General features: G+C 45.1%; 1 pseudogene; it reads left to right on the top strand.

Annotated features, from left to right (window-relative positions):
• The first annotated feature begins 679 nt into the window (after window positions 1–679).
• LOC130359824 (U2 spliceosomal RNA) lies at window positions 680–789 on the top strand (annotated as a pseudogene).
• The last annotated feature ends 7,315 nt before the right edge of the window (window positions 790–8,104 follow it).

Here is an 8,104-nt window from a genome sequence, read left to right as displayed (position 1 = left end):
GGTCATTCACTAGGTCCTCCTGTGTGGTTCTCTGATTTTTGCTCCCTGTTCTTGTGATCATTTTGGCACATGGGGTGAGATCTTGTGTGGAGCCCCAGATTGAGGGAGATTGTCAGTGGTCTTGTATGTCTTCCATTTTCTAATGATTGCTCCCACAGTCGATTTCTTCACACCAAGCTGCTTTCCTAATGCTGATTCCCCAGCCTGGTGCAGGTCTACAATGTTGTTTCTGGTGTCCTTTGACAGTTCTTTGGTCTTGGACATAGTGGAGTTTGGCGTGTGACTGTTTGAGGTTGTGGACAGGTGTCTTTTATACTGATAACAAGTTCAAACAGGTGTCATTAATACAGATGACAAGTGGAGGACAGAGGAGACACTTAAAGAAGAAGTTACAGGTCTGTGAAAGCGAGAAATCTTGCTTGTTTGTAGGTGACCAAATACTTATTTTCCACAATAATTTGCAAATAAATTCTTTAAAAATCAGACAATGTGATTTTATGGATTTTTTTTTCTCATTATGTCTCTCATAGTTGAGGTATACCTATGATGAAAATTACAGGCCTCTCATCTTTTTAAGTGGGAGAACTTGCACAATTGGTGGCTGACTAAATACTTTTTTTGCCACACTGTATATCAATAATTAATAAACTTACTTTTCTGAGTGAAAGGCAGAAATGTTATCGCTTCTCGGCCTTTTGGCTAAGATCAAGTGTAGTATCTGTTCTTATCAGTTTTTCATGCCGGTGTACTGTGACGCCGGTATGGGGCTGGTGGGGATGGGTGCTGCATGGAGGATGCAGGTGTACCAGGGCTTTCCGGGGCTGGTTCTGAGGAATCAGCTTGACGGCTGCCCCGATGTGACCTGTTCCCTCCGGGTCTCGCCATGAGGCTGAGAGGGTCTAGAGCCGAGGTACTTTTGTGCCTCGGGGAGTGGTGACCCCGAGGTGCGGAAACTCACTGGGAGTATTGGCTCACTGAGTTGAAGCACGGGCACCATAATCTCTTCACCTTGTGGCACTCACCTCTTGATTCCCGGCCTTCTGGCTAGGATCAGAGAAATTTTTATAGATCCGGCCGGATGTCCGGGCAGTATATCTGCACACATTCACTTATTTATTTCTTTTTGTCTCACTGTGTCACTTTTTGCGTGTTGTGTGTTCACAGGATTTCTCAGGATGCGGTAGCCCTTCTGGGTGTCCCTCCTGGCGGTCTAGGGGAGGTGTGTGTGGCCATTAGGTTCCGCACCTCCCTGCAAACACCCCGGGTACTCCTGCTTTGGCAGGGTACCTACCGTTATCGGTAGGACTAGGCAAGGGGGATGCCGGGAGCATTTGTGGTCCCCTAGTAGCTTCGGCGAAAAGGGACATCGAACCTGGAACCTCGCAGGTACCTTTTGGTCCGGAGGCGAAGGGTAAGGTTTGTTGGGGGGCCTCTCTCCTATCGGAGAAGGGCTTGCAATAGACCGCATCCTTTGTGCACGTTTTTTTAGTGTAACACGTTTGCACTTTTTCTTGCCCTTTGGGTGAATCGAGAGCACGTTCCTCGGCTTTAGATATAAAAAAAAAAAGGCAGAAATGTTATGATGTTTTTGTCCTGATAATATGGTATAAATGCCATTTTAACTTTATTTTAGTGGTCACTACAATTACACTGCTATATTAATGTATAATTGTTTTGCTTAGTCACTTTATTTTTCCATTGACATGGATTTGTTTTTGTTCACACTGACATTGTCAAAATCTAAATACTGTATTATTATTATACACTTTGCAATGTTTGACTTGGCAAACTGTTAAAATACATTTGGTCTGTACAGAAATGTAATACACTTTCCAATTTAAAAACATCTTAAAGTTCAGCATAATACCTCCTGGAAGTAACATTAAATAAACCTTCCCAATGACCACATCTGTGCTCTCCTCCAGCCTATTATATTTTGAGTTTTCCTAATGAATCCTTTAAAGGGGTACTCCGGTGGAAACCTTTTTTTTTTTTTTTTTTTTTTTTTTTTAATCAACTGGTACAAGAAAGTTAAACAGATTTGTAAATTACTTCTATTAAAAAATCTTAAGCCTTCCACTACTTATTAGCTGCTGAATACTACTGAGATAATTATTTTCTTTTTGGAACACAGTGCTCTCTGCTGACATCTCTATCCATTTTAGGAACTGTCTAGAGCAGCATATGTTTGCTATGGGGATTTTCTCCTACAGAGAAGTGGACAGAGATGTCAGCAGAGAGCACTGTGCTCGTGATTCAGAGATCTCTGTGTTCCAAAAAGAAAAGAAATTCCTTTGTAACATTCAGCAGCTAATAAGTACTGGAAGGATTAAGATTTTTTTAAAAGAAGTAATTTACAAATCTGTTTAACTTTCTGGCACCAGTTGATTTTAAAAAAAAAGTTTTCCACCAGAGTACCCCTTTAACCCCTTAAGGACTCAAAACAATCTTTGTTTTTGCACTTTCATTTTTCCTCTTCATCTTACGTGTTAAATTTTGCATCTACAACCCAAATAAGGGCTTTTTTTTTTTGCGTCACCAATTCTACTTTGTAATGTCATTACTTATTTTATAACATAATCTGCGGCAAAACAAAAAAATAATTATTTGTGGTGTGAAATGAAAAAAAAATTTGCCATTTTGCTAATTTTTAGAGCTTCTGTTTCTACACAGTGCACTTTTCAGTAAAAATGAAACCTTATCTTTATTCTGTAGGTCCATACGGTTACAGTGATACCCAATTTATGTAGGTTTTATTTATTATACTACTTTAAAAACATTATAACTACATGCACCTAAAGTATGTTTAAAATTTTCATCTTCGGACCCCTATAACTTTTTTATTTTTCCACGTATGGGGCTATATGAGGCTTATTTTTTGCGCCGTGGTCTGTAGTTTTTATCGGTACCATTGTTGTTTTGATGGGGCTTTTTGATCGCTTTTTGTTAATATTTTTATGGTCCATGAAGTGACCAAAAATTCACAATTTTGGACTTTAGTATATTTTTATGTGTACGCCATCGACTGTGCGGTTTAGCTAACCTTATATTTTAATAGTTCTGACATTTACGCACACAGCGGTACCACATATGATTTTTTTTATTACATTATTTATAAAATAGAAAAAGGGGGGTAATTTAAACTTATTAGGTGGGGCTTATTCACATTTATTATCTTATTTTTTTACCACTTTTTACTTTTTTTTAGCCCTCTTAGGAGGCTATACCATGCAATCTTTTGATTACGTACACTGTTCAATAGCATAGCATTGATCAGTGTTATCGACGTTCTACTGCTCCAGCCTGTTGTGCAGGCATGGAGCAGTAGTTTGTCGGTCAGACGACGAGGAGACAGGTGAGGACCCTCCCGTCGTCCAGTAAGCTGATTGGGACATCGTGATTCTGTCATGATAGTCCCGATCAGCTCAGCTGAGCTGCCAAGATAGTTTTACCTTCAATTTAGACACAGCAATCAACTTTGATCGGGGTGTTTAAAAATGTTATGCAGGGCATCGACCAGATCGACGGTACCTGGCATTAGTCATGGGTCCTGGCTGCCCGTAGCAACCGAGACCTACAGTGTTTAACCTGTTCTCCACTTGTGAGAATGGTTTGAACCATGTTAGCGGGATCAGGGCATACAGGTACGCCCTGAGTCTTTAAGGACTCAGTAACGGGGGCATACCCCTACGCCCTGCGTTTTTTAGTTTGTGAAGTAGTTGCAGAGTTATTTCTGTTTAATTCTCTATTGCTATTGTGCTCCTGTGCACAATGGAGGCGGGAAGACAGTGTGTGGTGGCCCAGTACGGGATGGTGTTGCCCCGTGCCTTTCCTGCCCTGTCCGGCAGTGTCCCTCCATGTCCCCAGGGCCCCTGTAGTTGTTTCCCCATTAGTACATATGTTTTGTATTATAAGATGTGTTATAACTTTAACCCCTTAAGGACGCAGGGTTTTTCAGTTTTTGCACTTTCGTTTTTTCTTACTGTCACGATTCAGCTGGCTGGATGTGGATCCTCTGTGTCAGCGAGGGATTGGCGTGGACCGTGTCGGTGGACCGGTTCTAAGATGCTACTGGTATTCACCAGAGCCCGCCGCAAAGCGGGATGGTCTTGCTGCGGCGGTAGCAACCAGGTCGTATCCACCGGCAACGGCTCAACCTCGCTGACTGCAGAGAAGGCGTGGGACAGAAGGACTAGGCAGAGGCAAGGTCAGACGTAGCAGAAGGTCGGGGCAGGCGGCAAGGTTCGTAGTCAATGTGGATAGCAGAAGATCTGGAACACAGGCTTTGGACAACACTAAACGCTTTCACTGGCACAAGGCAACAAGATCTGGCAAGGGAGTGCAGGGGGAGTGAGGTAATATAGCCAGGGAGCAGGTGGAAGCTAATTAGGCTGATTGGGCCAGGCACCAATCACTGGTGCACTGGCCCTTTAAATGTTAGAGAGCTGGCGCGCGCGCGCCCTAAGGAGCGGAGCCGCGCGCGCCAGGACGTGACAGCCGGGGACCGGGTCGGGTAAGTGACTTGGGATGCGATTCGCGAGCGGGCGCGTCCCGCTATGCGAATCGCATCCCCGCCGACAATGTCAGTGCAGCGCTCCCGGTCAGCGGGTCTGACCGGGGCACTGCAGAGAGAGAGACTCCGCGAGCGCTCTGGGGAGGAGCAGGGACCCGGAGCGCTCGGCGTAACACTTACCTTTTAAAAATCATATCCCTTTCAATTTTCCACCTAAAAATCCATATTATGGCTTATTGTTTGCGCCACCAATTCTACTTTGCAGGGACATTAGTCATTTTCCCAAAAATTCACGGCAAAACGGAAAAAATAATAATTGTGCGACAAAATCGAAGAAAAAACGCCATTTTGTAACTTTTGGGGGCTTCCGTTTCTACGCAGTGCATATTTCGGTAAAAATTACACCTTATCTTTATTCTGTAGGTCCATATGATTAAAATGATACTCTACATATATAGGTTTCATTTTGTCGTACTTCTGGAAAAAATCATAACTACATGCAGGAAAATTTATACGTTTAAAAATGTCCTCTTCTGACCCCTATAACTTTGCTATTTTTCCACGTACAGGTATGAGGACTCATTTTTGTGCCGTGATCTGAAGTTTTTATCGGTACCATTTTTGTTTTGATCGGACTTTTTGATCACTTTTTATTCATTTTTTAATGGTATAAAAAGTGACCAAAAATACGCTTTTTTGGAGTTTGGAATTTTTTTACGTGTACGACATTGACCGTGCGGTTTAATTAACGATATATTTTTATAGTTCGGACCTTTACGCACGTGGCAATACCACATATGTTTATTTTTATTTACACTGTTTTATTTTTTTTTATGGGAAAAGGAGGGTGATCCAAACTTTTATTAGGGAAGGGGTTAAATGACCTTTATTAACACTTTTTTTCAACTTTTTTTTTGCAGTGTTATAGGTCCCATAGGGACCTATAACACTGCACACACTGATCTCTCATGCTGATCACTGTCGTGTATTAACACGCCTGTGATCAGTGTTATCGGCACTTGACTGCTCCTGCCTGGATCTCAGGCACGGAGCAGTCATTCGTTGATCGGACACCGAGGAGGCAGGTAAGGGCCCTCCCGGTGTCCTGTAAGCCGTTCGGGGTGCCGCGATTTCACCGCGGCGGTCCCGAACAGCCCGACTGAGCAGCCGGGTCACTTTCACTTCAGACGCGGCGGTCAGCTTTGATCGCCGCATCTGAAGGGTTAATACAGGGCATCACCGCGATCGGTGATGTCCTGTATTAGCCGCAGGTCCCGGCCGTTGATAGCTGCCGGGACTGACCCAATATGCCGTGGGGACACCGCGTGACCTCGCGGGAGCCGGCGGAGGACGTAAATATACGTCCTTAGTCGTTAAGGGGTTAATAAAATGTACCATGTGATTGTTACCCAGGAGGTATCAGTGACTAGCTGACCACAAGGGTGACCTATGGGCCCCCTGCTAGTCTCCCCATAACATATATATTGCTTCACTCTCATGTTGCTTAGGTCCAGTGCAGTAAAGCTGTCTCAGTGTGTGTGTCCAGAGCACTGGAGGCCTCAAGCCCAGTCTGCAGCCACAGTCAAGTGCAAGTAAGCTAAAACCTGCAATAATTGTCAGTCACCAGTCTAGTTTTCTGTCTAGTCAATGTGGCCTGCACAAAAATACCCAGTCCTACTACAAGGCCCAGCGAGCCTGCAAGGTCTCTGAGTCAGTGGTCACCTCCTTGGACCATTGCTGAACTGTATAGACTTTACCAACTGTCTACCCTCGGTAAAGCTACCGTTGTCCTTAACTTGGCGTCGCAGACTTTATTGCCCCCATGCCTAGCCCAGGATCCAGCAGCTCCAACCCGTCATTCCCCAGCTGTGATGCCTCTTCAGCACAGCGAGGAGGAACCAAAGAGCCGCCCTGGGTTGCACAGGGGAAGACTTTGCCGACTGGACCAAAACAGGAAGTTCCCTGGGCTCAGCCATATCGGAGATTCTGGCGTCTTCTATTAAGCTCCCACTGCAGCGCAGACTCTGCAAACACCAACGATTATCAGTATCAAGTATCTGGTGCCAATAGCTTTTAGCATTAACCCACTAGTGTCCGCAAGTCTGGTTGCAAGACAAATTGCTACCGGGTGCCTGCAAAATAGAGGGGGAGCATCCATTATAGTACCCCCACTAGCCAAGTCAAGTCCACTGCAGCACTTCAGCAATTATCGTAAAGGGGAAAGCACCTCATTCTTCTTAAAGCGACAGCGCACTCAAAATACAACCAGATGTCGGAATCCAGCTTTCCAGATCAACTGGGCGACAGTGCCTCTCCAACTGACTAAGGCTGTGAAGGAGCTTTCACCAGGTCCGTGAACCACTCCTACCTAGAAAACTTACCCCTGCTCCTGCTCCCCACAATTTCTACCCCCTCAACCCTCTGGCTAGTAGACCCTCCAGGATGCAAAGACCCTTTTGTACCCATTGTAATAAACCAGGACACTGGAAAACGCAGTGTTTGGGATTTAAACGGATTTCCCCTGAGGTTGCGGACCGGCCCTAAGTAATCAGGTCGGTGAACCCAGGTCCGAAAAGGTTGAAGAAGACGTATATACATGGAAAACTCTTCAGGACAAAAGTTGAGTCATGGGAGATCTGTTGGACTACCTTCTGGCAAAAAGGTACCAACCCATCTATGTCGGGCCCAGTGTGACTACGAGCTGAAACGTCTGTGGCGACAGAGGAACCGACTGTTTGTGCACAAAGGACTTTTGTACCAAAATTCTTTGGATCCTGTCTCTGGTGATTGACTTCATCAGATTCTAGTTCCCAGAAGATATGCGGCGATGGTCCTCAATGCATAACCTGGTCAGTCGGGACACTTTGGAGTCCACAAGACCAAAGCTACTGTCAGGTGAAGATTCTATTGGATCGGAATGTGGAGCTACATTAAGAAATGGTGCAATGTATGTGCTGTCTGTAACGTCACTAAGAATGTGCGCAAGGACGCAAGAGCAGACCTAACCAGTTGGTCGTGCTAGACCATGTCAAGTTGTCTCCTACTCAGTCCAGGTACACCTATGGTGGATCACTACTCTAAATGGGTTGTCGTTGTCCCCAAGACAGCTCTCACAGCCAAGACAGCGGCCCAGATGTTCTACTCCAATTGGGTGCAAACCCTTGGGTGTCCGGAGTCTGTCCTAACGGACTATGGAATGGCCTTCGAGGCCCAACTCTTCCAAGAGCTGTGTCAATTCCATGCCTGTAAGAAACTTTGGACTACTGCTTACCACCCCCAGGGGAATGGGCTCTGTGAACGCGTCAATCAAGTCTTTATCCACATGTTGCGAGCAGCCTCTGTCTCCAGAGTGGCCCCGAGATTTGGAAATTTACAATAACACAGTCCATAGTTCTATGGGATACACCCCTTTCTAACTGATGATAGGGCGACATGGGCAGCTGCCAAAAGACCAAACATTTGGGCTTCAAGCTTCATTCAACAATTCTACGCAAGCTTCCCTGGGATCGGTCTCGGATCACCAGAGAAGAATGCACGAAGCAAAAGAAATAGTCAGCAAAGAGATGGGCGAGGCTCAACAAAGACAGCAAC

Source organism: Hyla sarda, chromosome 2 (assembly GCF_029499605.1).
Source record: "Hyla sarda isolate aHylSar1 chromosome 2, aHylSar1.hap1, whole genome shotgun sequence".
Classification (NCBI taxonomy): domain Eukaryota; kingdom Metazoa; phylum Chordata; class Amphibia; order Anura; family Hylidae; genus Hyla; species Hyla sarda.
The sequence above is the reverse complement of the archived record's forward strand: the minus strand, read 5'-3'. Positions and strand labels throughout refer to the sequence as shown.